At 45.2% G+C, this 15745-nt stretch overlaps 1 pseudogene; it reads left to right on the top strand.

Annotated features, from left to right (window-relative positions):
- The first annotated feature begins 7431 nt into the window (after nucleotides 1-7431).
- Nucleotides 7432-7514, top strand: LOC134381335 (U4 spliceosomal RNA; annotated as a pseudogene).
- Nucleotides 7515-15745: the final 8231 nt, after the last annotated feature.

Below are 15745 nucleotides of genomic sequence, written 5' to 3'. Positions count from 1 at the left end.
GTTTCTTATTTTCATTTATTTGGTTCTTTTTATCTGGTAGCTCCAATTAACTTTAATTTTAGGGCTAAAGATGTTGCCTTAATTTTTTTTTTTTTTTAAGTAGCAGGTTTCTAGAAGTTGGTGGTCCCATAACTGCAGTAGAGACTTTGATTTTTGTCAAGTTAGGACCTGTAGGAGAAACCAGGAAAAATACTGTTCTCTGTACAGCTGAGATAGAGATTGAGGGCCAACAAACAGTTTGACCAAAAGGTTCTCTGGTGTTTGTCCCATGGGCTTTTTCGAAGGCTGGACTTCAGCAAGAGAGTGGGAGACATTGTTCAGCTGGTTAGAAATAAAGGTAAGAAAGAGTGATGGGTAGCCGAGACAGCAGCTGGGGAACCTTCCACTCAGATGGCCAGTGTCAATGATCCCAGCCTGCTCCATAGGAAGAACTTGACCCTGAGGACAACCAGAGCACAATGATGTTCTCATGGTCATTTATTTTCCACTTATTGTTTCGGTCCCTTGCCATCTCATATGATTTCCTGTTCAAGCTGCCCAATAAATATTTATTATAGTTAATTAATCAAAGAGAGACTCGTCAATTTTTAAAATCCAACATTTTAAACACTGTATTTTGAAACAACCTCAAACTTACAGAAAGGTTGAAGGAACAGTGCAAAGGACTTTTTCCTGAACTACTTTGGAGTAAGTCGCTAGTGATGCCCCATCGCTCCCTAATTCTTGAGTGTATATTTCCTATAAATAAGGACATTCTCCCACAGAACCACAACACAGCCATTAAAATCAGGAAATTAACATTGATACATATCTACCATCTAATCCTCAAACCCATTTACGTTTCACCTGTTTTCCCAATAATGTCCTTTAGAGCAAAAGGATCTAGTTAGAATCCCTCACTTTATTTAGCTGTCATGTCTCTTTATTGTCCTTTGATCTGAAACATTCCTATATCTTTCCTTGACTTTCAAGACCTTGACATCTTTGAAGATGGCAGGCTGGGTATTTGGGGGAATGTCTCTCAATCTGGATTTGTCTCATGATTCCTCATGATTACATTCAAGTTAAACAATTCTGCAGAAATATCACAAGATTGAGGTCATGTTTTTCTCATTGCATCCCATCAGGTGCCCAATTTTGATATGTCCCATTTCTGGTGATGTTTACTTTGATAATTTGATTAAGGTGGTATCTGCCAGGCCTCTGCAGTATAAAGTTAATTTTCCTTTCCTTTATAGTTAATAAGTATTTTGTGGAAAGTTACTTTGCAATGTAAATATGCTGTTCCTCATCAAACTTTTCATTTATTCACATATTTGTTTATATCAGTATGTACTTGGGAATTCCTTATTTATTCAATGGTTTGTAGTCTAGTACTATCATTATTCATGTTTATGATCTATTGTTGCTTTTTGTTGAAGGAGCCCCTACAACCAGCTTCTGTGTCCTTTAAACATGTTCTCTGGGCTGGCTGTTTTTCTCAGCTGGTTAGAGCACAGCCTCATGACACCAAGGTCATGGGTTCGGATCCCCACATTGGACAGCCACCAAAAAAAAAAAAAAAAAAATCGGCCAAAATGATGTTCTAGACTGATCTGGAATCAATTATTTCTTCAAGAAGCTACAGTCCCTTTTAGGGCAGAAAGGGATTTAGAATTCAAGATCTGAATCATCAGGTACTAGGTGTGCTCATTGCTGGACGTTGTCACTGCCAGGACTTTCAGTGGACTGAGGCTAAGCTTTCACTACTATTTCTAAAAGAAGATTTACCTTTTATTTATTTCTCTACCTATTTATATTGCAAACAATGAGTTCACACTGACATCTTTCATTTCAGTCCAATACAGCAGGATTCACTCTACTGTTCTCCCTTTCCATATTTGTAATTCACTTCTCCAGCAATGAGAAACCTGCATCCCATTGTCAATATGTTTACTTTTCTTGATCAATCCCTCCTTATGAAGCCAATCTCCCCTCTACTGCCCCCTCCCCTCCATGCAAAGACCCTCCTCACACTGGGTGGGCTCTGCCACCCCTCCCTAGACCAATGCTACCATGGTATGGATGCCCGCTTCACCCTGCTGGACTCTGACACCCTCTGCCAGCTTCCCTCCCACACTGATGCCCTCCGTCCCACTCAGTCCCTACCATCCCATCCTGGGCCGCTGGGCTCCGCTCCCTCCCCTCACTCCTGCCCCAAGCAGCCATCTACCAAGATGGTGTCCACCTAATGATTTTGGGACTGAAATGTTGGGGGAGGGGGAGCTTGAGGTATTTCAGATTCAGGGAAGATTGGCTCCCATGCACTTGCCTGTGCTCTCTGGGACAGATCCAGGTTTTCAAAGCAGTCATGTGGAAACTGCTCATTTCCCTCCAGGAATGGATGGTCTGAAAGCCAGGTAGCTTCCCCAACCCTGAGAATGACAGTGCGGCTTACCTCCTTGTAAAAGAAGGTAAAAGTGGTAATAATCCTGGCTGGTACAGACAAGGGCAGGTGTCCACAAGGAAAGAGCAGAGACAGGAAAGATGGGGACCAGAAGAGCTGACACAACCCAGCAGTTTCCGGGCCCGACCAGGGAGGATGAGTTTCCAGACAGGAAGTTTCTCAGTAAGAAACTAGAATGCCATGCAGAAAAACCAAGACAAGCACCCACGACAGAGATTAAACCCATTGATTAGGAAGTAGGCAAGGCTTCAATTCACAAACGATGGCTTGCCCCTGATGTGCCAAGTACCAGTCCTATGGCAAAAAGGTTAATGGTATGTGCTACTAGGTGACTTAGGCTGTTAACCTGGTCAGAGCTGGTTAGAAATATAGGGTCTGTGCTGTGCAGAGCCTTCAAAGAGAAGTATGTTGGAGGCCACACAACTTCCCTTAATTCAGTAATTTGCCAGAGGACTCACAAGACTCAATAGTGAGTCTACTTACTAAATACTCATGGCTAAGATTTATTACACCAAATGACACCAAACAAAAGTAGCAAGAAATAGATATGCATTGGTGGAGTCCAGAGAGGTCCAGAACAAGCTTCTGATGTCCTTCTCTATCCAAGACCACAGGAGTGCCATCTCTGTGGCAGCAACCTACAGGGTCATGTGTGGAATGTCTCTGTCCAGGGCAGCCTGTTTAAGTCTCAGAGTCCAAGGTTTATATGGAAGGGCAGGTCATGTAGGCATATTCTCTTAGCAACCAGCCACAGCAACCAAGGTTCAGGACTCCAACAGAGAATCTAGGTGCCCATCATCAATGTTGATGTTTTATAAGGAAATTTGATGATCTGGGCTGGTGCAGTCCATTGCTCCTGGTGTATATGAGAAATCATCAATCACTAACATTAAAGAACACTCCAAGGGCCACATTCCTAGGAGTTGGCCAAGGGTGGACCATGGTCCTTTGACACCTGCAAGAAGTAAGCAACCTGATCTGCTTGTTAACTCTTTCCTCACAGAAGGGCACCAGGAAATCAGGAGCTGAAAATATATAAATATATAACTGTGACCCAAACTTGTCAATTAAGTTTTCCTATAAAATTACCTCTCCATCAACGATCAACATAAATACTCTTAATCTCTAATTTAAATTCATAAACTAACGTGAAATCCCAAGCAGAAATAAAAGAAGTAAATATACTTACACCCAAGTCAAGTATCTTCCTCCTCCTAAAGAAATTATAGATAGAAGGCATTTTAAAAAATAATAAAGCATTATATAGATGTGGCTGCTATTAATGCCCAGCAGGAAAGACAAGCAGGCTCAGAACTCCCCACAGAGAACCCACCCTTCTTAATGGGTGATCTTGGAGGCAGGTAAATGCAGAGGATGGTGGCAAGATTCAAGTCCCTTTGCAATTTAGCACCAAGTCAGCCTTGTGTGGGCAGAAATCCCTCACCCATGGTCTTCTTCCTTTTCCACCAGGTCCCCCCTTTATCCTGAAGGGCACCTCCCCCCACACCCTGTGGGGGCCTGGACGACCCATTTTCCTTGAAACATCACATTCTTCAAATTGGAGCACTTTTAAGACATAGAAACTGCTTTGTTGCTAATGTTGAGTTCCACCTATCAGGAGTGGGGAGAGAGAGAGAGGTGTGAGTGTGTGTGTGTGTGTGTGTGTGTGTGTGTGTGTGTGTGTGTGTGTGTGTGTGTGTGTGTTGTGTTATGATTTGTGTGGAATGGGGGGAAGGGGTACACCAAAGCCAAAAAAAGCTATAAAACCCTTCATTTAGCTCTATGAGTGTGCCATAAGGGTAGCAGTGGCAGTATCAAGGTGTCTTAGGAACTTCTCCTACCCCATACCAAATACTAAAAAAAAAAAAAATGTTTTTTAATTAAAAGTACATGTTTAAAATCTCTGGATTGATGATGGCACAGCTGAGTTTTGAAAGGGAGGAAATTAAGCAAATCTATACTAAAATAACTGGGGAAAATCCTCAAGTTAATCATACAAAAGCCAATTAACTATTGCATTTATGTGGATAAAATGTACGTTTTTGTTTTATTTTCTGGGGATCAGCTCCAGTCAGCTTGTGTTGCTGGCAAGTAATTTTGTATTTCTAGTGCTCGTTTATTCATTTTAAAACTTGCTATCTTTACCCAGTTTGTAACGATTGTTTAGATTCTGAGCAGAAGCAGTATGCTTGCTACGCTTGCTACAAGTGTACAAGTCACTGTCCCACCTTCCAAGCACAAAGCCACCCCTCTATCCCTCTGCTGTGTGTTGTAGAAGAAAAAAAAAAAATGAGGCAGGAAGCCAAGAGACCCGGGTTCAATTTCTGCTCTACTTTTAGCTGACCTTACAATGTCGAGCATGCCTTTGAGCCTCAGTGACTTATCGGCAAGAGGCTGGATTAGACTTGTGATCTCCACAGGTGATGCACATAGAGATTCCCAGGAGACTTTCCTAAAAATAAAGATTCCAGGCAGGGCCCACCTTTGTGATTCTGAACCAGAGTCTTTGGGGAAGCACTGCTGTAGACAAGCAGTGAAGAGCCCTTTCCTGCTGCTCAGCCCCCTTCCAGCCCTCCATGAGGCACGTTATCTAGAAGGCTCTGTGGGTATCATCCTTCCATAGGGTGAGCCCCGTCTTCCTCCTCATCAGCCAAGAACAGGCTTGGGATCCATTCAGTGGATGCCCCAGTGTCTCTCATGGGTTGGCCTTTCAGGCCATTCAAGCTGGGATGGCTGCCCTCAGGTCCTTTCTTCCCTTGATGTCCCCTTGGCTTCCTCTTCCACCCCTCTGCCCTTGACCTCCCCTGTTTCCCTCTGTTTCACCTCCCCTTGCTTAAGGTCAAGGCCGTCAAGGCTATAGAGACCCAGTGCAGCTCTGTCCCAGGAAAGCACAGAGGATTCTTAAATTATTCAGAGTGAAGCTTCTATTGCACACACACACACACACACACACACACACACGCACGCACACACATTCCAGCAGTAGCAGCCTTCTCTCGGCAGTACCGACCACCTCTCACACACAACTTCGATGGATAATTATTACCATCTCTAGCAGAGGCAGGATGCCTAAGCGGTTGAGAGCACACTCAGCCAGACGACCTGGGTTTGAGTCCCTACTTATCAGCGGTATGACTTTGGTCAAGTCACTTACCTTCTCTGTACCTCAATTTCCCTGTCTGTAAAATGGGAATATAAAAGTACTTATATTATTGGGGTGTTATGATGATTAAGTGAGCTAATATATAAAAAGCGCTAGAAAACTGCCTGAACATGGTAAGTGCTGAAGTGCTAGCTATTATTACCAGGAGGGAAGGATGGGGAGATGGCAGGCATGAATTGGACCCACAAACTTGAGCAGTCATATAGCATTCTGCTGCTAACCGAGTGTGCAGCAAAAAGGACTACAAATTTACTCTTATTGTGGTGAGTGCTTGATGGGCCGGCAAGCTTTAGAGCCCTGTCCCCTCTTTCCCAGAGCCTGAGTGAGCCTTACTTGCTCACTGTCTACCACTCAATGATATATTTAGCCACTTTAGATGTGTAGATAGTTGAGATTATCTAATTCAGTTTTCTCATTTTACAGGGACAGATCAAAACCCTGAGGCCGACTTACATACCCAAGATCCCACAGCCTGCCTCTTGGCATCCAGCTCATGAACTACCCTGTACATCACACAGCCTCCTGGTATGATGAGGCCTCTAATGCGACTGCTCTCCTGGGCCCCGTGACCTGGTGTAATAATAACATTTTCCTGCATCTTGATTATTCATTAATGGATTCAAGATCATTATAGGTAAAATTATAATGGACCTGGCAAATGGAAGGTTGGGAGCCAGGATCATAAATTTGACTAAAATTTTGAAGCATAATTTTTTGTTTGTTTGCTTCTTTGTTTTTTAAAAAGGTATTTGAGAAGGGCAAATGAAAGAAAGAAGGAGAAATAAGCCCAGGAATTAAAGTCAATTAATTTAACCTCAGTAGCTGAGAAAAACAAGATATCCATTCCGCAATCACCTTAATGGGAACATTATGAAATGAATGAGGCAGCATTTTTCCTCTTTGACAATAAGTCACATTAAATTAACCAGATTTCTTTTGACAAAATTACAAATTTACCGCATAGAAGAATGTGTGGCTGGCCGGTTAGCACAGTTGGTTAGAGTGCAGTGTTAGAACACCAAGGTCAAGGGTTTGGATCCCTGCCCCCCCCCCAAAAAAAAGGGTTAGACTGTATTTCTGTACATAGTGGATGTCATGAGAAATGACTGCAATTCTCACCTTCTCATTTGGATTTCAACCAGACATCTCAACTCAGTTCTACAGAGAAATTGTATTCAGAATACCAAGAGAACCAGGTGGCCATTCCTCGCCATGCACCATCAGTAAGTGACTGGCAAAGATGAGAGGGGCATCTCAGCTCTGGGCTGGGCCCCCATAAACGCCCTGTCCATGGCCTCAGAGGTGCGGTGGGGAAGTAATTCCTTTTGTGCCCCAAGCCCAGCCCTGCAGGGACTGTTGGACAGGAGGTGTGTCTGTGGAGAGGAAGTTTCCAGCTGGCTTCTTTCCACCCACCAGGGGTTTTTCCTCCTAGCAACAGTTTCCTGAGGATCCCTGATGGGCTGGCATGAATCATTCCACACTATGATGGTTTTGTTGATGTGGTTAGCAGGGAGCATCACTTGAGCACTTGGAGGTTTCCATTTTCCAAAGGCTATGATTGTGGATCCTAACTTTTGCCAGGAACCTCCTTTTGTAATTTCAAAGTAAAAAGTCTTCTCTCAATTCCAAAATTTTTATCCAAATTGTGACTTCAGCGCGGCGAGAAAAAAAACATCTGATGATTGACAACCTGCCCGTTTTCCCTGTTCCTCTCTCCCTTCTCTTCACCCCCTGGTGCATTTCTAGATTTGTTCCCTGTGCAGGAAGGAACCATCTCCACGGATCAGCCCAGCAAGTTCCCACGGCACCAAAACTGTGCCAAAGCTTTGCGCAGTGGCAGTACCGTAGCCAATGAGGTTTATCTGAGGCACGGTTACTGCTGCTTGAAAACTTTTCCCAAATCCGTGCCAAGCATGTGTCTCCCCCCGCTCCCTGGCCAAATGTGCCCTCAGATTCCCTTATTGTGACTCAAAGAGCCTCTTTAGCGTGTAGCCAACCCTGCCAGTTGCCTCACCCGTCACACATACACACGCACGCACATGCACACGCGCACACTAGAGCACACACATGCACACGTACACATGCACGCGTGCACACACACGCCGCCAACGCCGGAGGTCACCTACAGACACGTTCCCCTACAGCAGAGCTCGTCTGGGGCTTTTCCTCAGCGTCAGCGCCCAGGAGCACCCCTCAACCCGCGAGTGGGGGTGTGGAGACATGCACCCCCTTCCTCCCCCGCCGGGGGGACAACTCAGAGGCACATTCCACACAGACCCTCCCGTGTCCCCAGCACGACGGAGCCCTTACTGCCCGTAGCGTGATTTGCTCAGTCACACGCCCGAGCACACTAAATGCACCCAAGTCCTTGTCTCGGGGTCTGTTGGGAGGGAACTCGAACTGAAGCAAACTTCTTCCTCTCTTCCTCAAAAAATTCCTGGCTCCCACTCTTCGTTGTCACCCTCCCTGGGGCACTTCAAAAGGGGCAGCACCCGGCCCAGGTCGAGCCCCTTGCCCTCTTGAGCTGTCTGGACACCCCGCGCCTGTGCCTCCGAGCCCCCAGTCCCCCTCTTCGTGGCGCCTCTGCCTCGACCTGGGGACGCGCTGACGGACAAACCAGCAGAACGCCGCGACAGGGCGACAGGGCGACAGGGCGCCGCTAACCTCCCTGGCACTCGGCTGCTGCACTTTACCGGCTCTCACTGCCCCTGCTCCCCCGTCGCCTGCCGACTTCCTCCGTCTCTGTCATCCGTTCCCCTTACTGCTCTATGAAAACCGTTCTCTGCAAGGTGACCTTAGGATCACCAAACACCAGCCTCCCTGGCCTCATCCCCCTGGTGTCTCTGCACTCTCGGGTCGCCTTTTCTGGCACAGCACCCACTTGGTTCCCCCCCACCTCTTTGACACCTCCTTCTCCAAAGCCTTTCACAAATCCTTCTCTAGCTCTCCTTTCTGTGCGCCTCTCTTTCCCCAGCAGGGCCTTGTCCCTCTTTTCTGTTTTCTTCTGTACAGTCCCCTCTGCCACCTCTTTCATTCTGACTTCAACTATCATCTTTCAAGCGGTGATGGAGGTGATTCCCAATCCTGAGTCTCTAGTGTCAGCCTCTCTCTATTCCAGCCATGTGTCTATTTGTCCCTGCAGGAAGCACACACTTGTGCTTTGTGGCACTCCCAAAACCCGGTGGGAGCAGTGGTGACACCAGGGTGGAATTAGGACCTGCAGTCCCACCACTCCCTGACTCCGTGCTGGGGGAGGCAGGCAGACGTCCCCCCTGAGCAGCCGCAATTACAGAAGCCTGGTCTTGGCTTTACCCTCCTCAGCTGGTGGGATCACAGAGCCTGACTTGGGGGGCTCCTGCTCTGGAGACAGTAGCAGACGCTGGGTGGGACTTGAATCCTCAGAGTGACCTCCACCTGAACCTGCGTTGCTCTCAGAACCAGGTCACGGTTCCTGCTTGGAGAGTTTTCCATTAGATCCCTAACCAGCCCTGTGGCTCATCCAAACACATCTCCTTCCTCTTCTTATCACCTCCAAAGAGGAGCTCCTTCTCCTGCTAATCCACCTTTACCCAGGCGGCAGGTTCAATACCGCAGAACCGAATGAGTCCTGCCTTTCCTCGGTGCCCACATCTGAGCAGCTGCCAAGACCTACTTGTTCTGAAATGGTTCTTTCACGTCCCTGCTCTCCTCTTGGTTGCCTGATGGTTCCGGCCCCCAGCTAGATTCTCACAATGGCTTCCTAGCTGGCCTACCCGACTCAGTTTCTCTTTTTCCTTCTGTTCCACACAGTGAGACTCGACTCTGATATTACACGATAAAAACCTTCAATGGCTCCTTACTGACTACAGAATAAAGCACAAATTCTGCTGCTTGGCTTTCAGCTTCTTCATGACCTGGCCCCAACTACCTTCATTTTTTTCTTAACTTACAATCTCTTTTTTATTGAAGTGAAATTCACACAACATGAAATTAACCATGTTTATTCATTTTAACTTGACAATTCAGCAGCATTTAGTGCATTCACAATGTTGTGCAACTACCTGCACTCTCTAGTTTCAAGATTTTTCCATCACACCAAAAAAGAAAGCCCATACCCACTGAGAAATCACTCCCCATTTCTCCTTCTCCCACTCCCTAGTAACCTCCAACGTGCTTCCTGTCTGGATGGATTTGTCTGTTCTGGAAGTTTCATATAAATTGCATCATTCACTTTGTGGCCTTTTGTGATAGACTTCTTTGAGTTAGCATGATGTTTTCAAGGTTTATCCATATTGTAGCATATATCAGTACTTTGTTTCTTTTTATGGCTGAATACCATTCCATGGTAAGGGCATACCACATTTTGTTTATCCATCAGTTGATGGACATTTGTGTTGTTTCCACCTTTGGCAATTATAAATAATGCTGCTATAAACATCTGTGTCTAAACTTTTGTGTGGACATATGTTTTCATTTATCTTGGGTATATACTTAGGAGAGAGTCATATGGAAACTCTATGTTTAACTTTTTGAGGAACTGCCAGACTGGTTTTTCATCGTGGCTGCACCATTTCACACTCCCATCAGCAATGTATGTTCCAGTTCCTCTACATCCCCACCAACTTGCAACTTTCTTTTCTTTCTTTTTTTTCATTCTATCCATCCTAGTGGGTGTGAAGCGGTATCTCATTGTGGTTGTCATTTATATTTCCCTAATGACCAATGACATTGAACATTTTTTCATGTGCTTTTTGACCATTTGTGTATCTTTAGAGAAATGTCTATTCAAGTCCTTTTGCCCATTTTTTAATTGGGTTGTCTTTTGTTTTTGAGTTTTAAGAGTTCTTGATATATTCTGGATATTTAACCCTTGTCAGATATATGATTTGCAAATATCTTCTTCCATTCTGGCGGTTGTCTTTTGATGCAAAAGATTTTTTTAAAGAAAAGGAAAAGGAAGGGATGAAAAAGAAATTTATTTTACTTTTGTAGTTGACTTTTGTTTGGGGGGGCTTTTTGGTGACTGGCCAGTGTGGGGATTTGAACCTTTGACCCTGGTGTTACCAGTACAACGCTCTCTCATGTGAGCTAACCAGCTAGCCCCTGTAGCTGACTTTCTATAGTTACATATTCTTTAAAAACCATCTCTCATTATTTTGGGGAGGGCGTTGGGTTTTACATACTCTTAGATAGGTGTGGGCCCATTCACTGGTTCTGTGTCTTTCTAGAAACATCCTGACCACTATCCATGTGTAACAAAGCAGAGCACAGAGGAGCTGAGGTTGCCTGGCATCAAATCCTGGCTCTGCCACTTTTTTGCTACGTGAGCTTGGCCAGGTTTCACAGCCTGCCTATTCCTCATCTGTGAAATGTGAGAGTTGCACATCTGCAAGCTCTAGAGGATAGGGATTTTTGTTGTTCCCTGTTGTATTCCCAGCATCTAGTAATGACCTGGCATGCAGTAATTGATCAATAAGCATTCATTATTTTATTTTATTTTTAATTGACAAATAATAATTGTACCTATTTATAGGGTACAATGTAATCTTTCGGTACATGTATACAATGTGTAATGATCAAATCAGGGTAATTAGCATATCCATAACTTTAAATATTTGTCATTTCTTTGTGTTAGGAACTTTCCAAATCCCTTCTTCTAGCTATTTGAAATTATACAGTGTATTGCTTTTAACTGTAGTCACTTTGCAGTGCTATAGAACACTAGAACTTATTCCTCCTGTCTAGTTGTAATTTTGTATCCATTGACCGACCTTTCCCTATCTCCCCTCTGCCCTGCCCAGCCCACTCTTCCCAGCTTTAGGAACCATTATTCTACTCTCAACTTCCATAAGATCAATGTTTTAGCTTCCACAGATGAGTGAGACCATGTGATATTTATCTTTCTCTGCCTGGCTTTTTTCACTTAACATAATGTCCTTCAGGCTCATCTATGTTGCTCCAAGTAACAGAATTTCATTCTTTTTTATGGCTGCATAGAATTCCCTTATAGATAGATAGATAGATAGATAGATATCCCACATTTTCTTTATCCAACATATTAATTATTATTATCACACTCACTCTTGCTTGTGTTCTCATGAAAGTACAATTTTCCTACAACTGTGTCCTACAGCACTTTTGGTTGCAAACACTATAAACCAACTGTGACCCACTTAGCACATCAGAAATTTATTCAGAGAAGTTGGATAGCTTACTGACTCATAGGAAGGGCTGGATGAATGAGGCCCCAACTATCTTCTTGGGTTTTTCTCTTTTTTTCACCTTACTTTGTTCCATATACAGTTGACCCTCCATGTCTGTGGGTTCTGCATCCATAGATTCAATCAACCACAGACTGAAAATATTCAGAAAAAAAAGCGCCTTTGTACTGGACATATATAGGTTTTTTTTTCCTTGTCATTATCCCCTAAACAATATAGTATAACAACTACTTACATAGTTAACTACATTGCATTGGCTATTATAAGTAATCTAGAGATGACTTAAAGTACATGGGGTGATGTGGGTAAGTTATCTGCCAACACTACCCACTTTATATCAGGGACTTGAGCATCCACAGATTTTGGAATCTGTGGGGGTCCTGAAACCAGTCACCCACATGTATTGATGGATGACTGTAGCTTCTCACGCTCCTGCTTTTGCCTCACTCACTTCTTTCTATTAAAAGTGCACTCAACTTCAAGGCCCAGCGGAAACCCCACCTCCTCCATGAAGCCCTTCCTGACCACCCTGGCTGGAAGTCACTTCTTTCTTCTGAATTCTCAAACTCCACACGTGTTCAATTCTGCCTTATATTTTAGTCATGTGTTTTATCTCCCTGTCTAGATTACATGTACCTTGGAATCAAGATTGTGCTGGTACCTTTGCATCCCTCATACTAACTTACACAAACAAGAAACTCAAGAAATTTGTGTGTAACGAAATGCCCATTTGCCCTTGAGGAAATTCTACTCTAATGAGCTTAATGAACAAAACCAGGACCTATAGCCACGTGTCGAGGTGACCATTTCTTGTGTTTTCTTTGTCATCTCTTCTCTGCTAGGATCAGAAGCTTCTAGTAACATTCATGTGTTAAGATTCCCTCTTCTTGCCTGGCTCTGGTTGTTTCTATTATGACTGTCAGTCAGCAGCTCTATTGTTGAGTACAAATCGCTTTCATACTTCTCATGAGTCCCTGGCTCCAGAGATCTGGCCTTTCCCCTGCGGTGGGAGGTGCCCAGAGGTGTGGCTAGGCAACCGTTCAACACGCTTACCTCATAGGAGGAGCCCTGGGGCTTAGGGTTGTGTTGATGTTCCGCGATGGGGCCTCCAAGGAGATGCTCTTCAGCCTTGTGTTTGCCTGCATCCTTCCTCTCTGGTTCTTGTGCCAGTCACAGTTGTGTGACAGCCGAATGTATCCCTGCCTAGACCGATGGGCTTCCCTCTGCTTCACAACAGGACTATCTCTAACCTAGGGAGGAATCCCCATCTCCTTTCCGCAAGTGTCTGTCTTCCATCCACCCCACTGACAATAAAAACTTCTTAAGGCATTTCATTGCATAATTAGAGATGACATTTAAAATACCAACACAACTCTCCAAGCCCCAGGTGTGAATTAATACTACAGTGCTGATGGCTGAGTGCAGAGAAAGGATAGGCAGGGAGTCTGGAGGTCTTGGATCTGATCTTTCCCAACCACGTCAAAAGTAGCACATGGCTGTCATGTTTCGTGGCCAGGGTTAGCAAGGGTGTCACTGAATAAGCAGAGGAATCAGAATGAAGTGCTCCAAAGGCCAGTTCGGGGAGAATCGAAATAACACCAAGTATTAACTCAGGACAATTAAAGCATTCAGGACAGGAGGGGTCTCCACTGTCTGGGCAAAGCTCTGCCTCCCTTAGCATCGTTTTCACAGTTGTTGCAAAATCCCAGCTTTTCTCCCTATGGTCTTCCTAGATCTCTGTTTCTGCCTCGGGAAGTGGCTTCTGGACGTTGCTTCTGCTCTCACCTGGAAAGGATGCACAAACGCTCCTGGGGAGCCGCACCAGCGCCCCCGCCCACCAGTTGTGGAGGAAAGAGGCTCCCACTCGCCCCAACAAACACATCGGGAAGGGAAGAGGACGCACAAATCAGTCACTGTCTCACCCACAGCTAGGACCCCAGCCATGCCCTCAACCCCCATGACTCAGATGCGGGAGAGGACACCACAGAAACAGGTGGCAGAGCCATTTCTGTGATGCTTTTGCTGATGCAGTGTCCAAGGACTTCAGTTTACTCCCCTCCTCCACATTCCTGAGGTTCCAGTTCTTTCAGAAATGGTAGTTGAGAGCTTGGGCTCCAGTGTCAGACACTCCTAGATCTGAGTCCTTATTCCTCCACTTACCACCTCTGTGACCTTGGGCAAGTGACTTGCCCACTCAGTTTCCTCCTCTGTCAAAGGGACAATGATAGTACATACCACATTCATTTGTTGAGAGGATTAAATTAAATGATCCATTTAAAGAGCTTGCCACAGTTCCAGGCACATAGTAAGCACACAACATATCTTAGTATTTATATATGTAGTTAAGTAGGTTGACTCACATTTCTCTCCAAATTTCATGAAACCGTATTTCTTCTATTGTCCCTCCACCTACCCAGCCCCTGGCCCCACTGCACCAACTCAACTGAGGTCACAGAGTATGATGTGGAACCATTTTAAAATGTTGTCCTAGTTTCTGCTTTTTTTCTGACCACCAGGATAGATGGCCACGCACAGGCAGCCTCAAATTCTCCCCCAGCAAGCATGGGGCAAGGAGTTATGGGTTTAGGTTTTCAGGGGTGGAGGTGGGAGGTGGGCTGGGGGTGGGCAGATGCCCCCTGCAGCAGCCTGTTGTCTCCCAGGAAGTTTCCTCAGAGCAGATCCAGCTCTGTTGGAGGGTGGCAGGTCTAAGAAACATTTCTGAGATCATTCTGAGATCATGTTGTGGCCTACCTAAACCAGTATGATTATTCACAATTACTGGACCTTTTAAGAATTAATAGACAGGGGTCACAAAAAACTAGGTGAGGGTAACTGGCAGTTTGTTACAATGAAACCATTTCTCTATGAGGCAGTTTGTTGCAATGAAAGGGAGCCTGGGAGAAGAGAGCTCTGTCACACCTACAAATATTTACTGGCAAGTAGTAGTTGCGGAACCTGTTCTGTAAGTTCCATGTAATGGCATCTCTCTGTTCTTTCAGGAGCTTGCATGAAAGGTTTGTCCAAGGCAGATGCAACAGTCTCCTCTCAGCACAACTGAGCTGACCTGGCCAGGACTGGGTGAGGGAGGCCTCTGGAAGCCCAGGACACAGGGCTATGCCTGAAACGTTGGGTGCCATGCCAACATATAAGGCCTGCTGGGCTTGCGGGGGCAGGAGGATCACCATGTCATGATGTTGAAGCCAGTCTGCAGAGTTTCACCATGTAAAGCCAGTTATAAAATCTATTATGCTAATTCATAAAGCTAGCTGAAGGGCTTAGGGTTTTCCTTTCTGGAATATGGGCTTCTGATTAGTGTTTCCAATGCTAACCAAACACCCCGAAATTGTATATTCCCAATTAAGAAGAGTAAAGATCAAAAGTAACACACACACACACACACACACACACACACACACACACACACACACACACACACACACACACACACACACACACACACACACACACACACACACACACACACCCCTTTTGCAGAAGTACTTAAAGGCGAGACAATATAACAGCTTACAGCCCTTAAATCTCGCCTGCCTGGCACGGCTTATCCTTAACCACCAATTTTAAAACTAGCCACAAATTCATAGAGTGAAGGCCACACCTGGGCCCAGTCACACACCCAGTAACAGACCACTGCCTTCATGACCCCCACCACTAAGTCTGCTTACCTGCCACCTTATCTCCAGGTTTGTCCTCTGTTAGGAGCATCCAGGAGTGTCCCTAAAATGATGACACATGAAGATACAGGTAACCAGGGTCACTTAAAAGGTAGAGCTTGAGCCTGGGACATCCACCACAAATGGTTTATGGCCAGTAGGTGTGAGGAAGGGTCCTGGAAGGTGGCCCTGAGAAAGGGGTGCAGGAGGAGACAGTCCCTGAACATGCAGGAGTCGTGAATGAAAAGAGGAGACAGGCTCCTGG

Source organism: Cynocephalus volans, chromosome 6 (genome assembly GCF_027409185.1).
Source record: "Cynocephalus volans isolate mCynVol1 chromosome 6, mCynVol1.pri, whole genome shotgun sequence".
Classification (NCBI taxonomy): domain Eukaryota; kingdom Metazoa; phylum Chordata; class Mammalia; order Dermoptera; family Cynocephalidae; genus Cynocephalus; species Cynocephalus volans.
The sequence above is the reverse complement of the archived record's forward strand: the minus strand, read 5'-3'. Positions and strand labels throughout refer to the sequence as shown.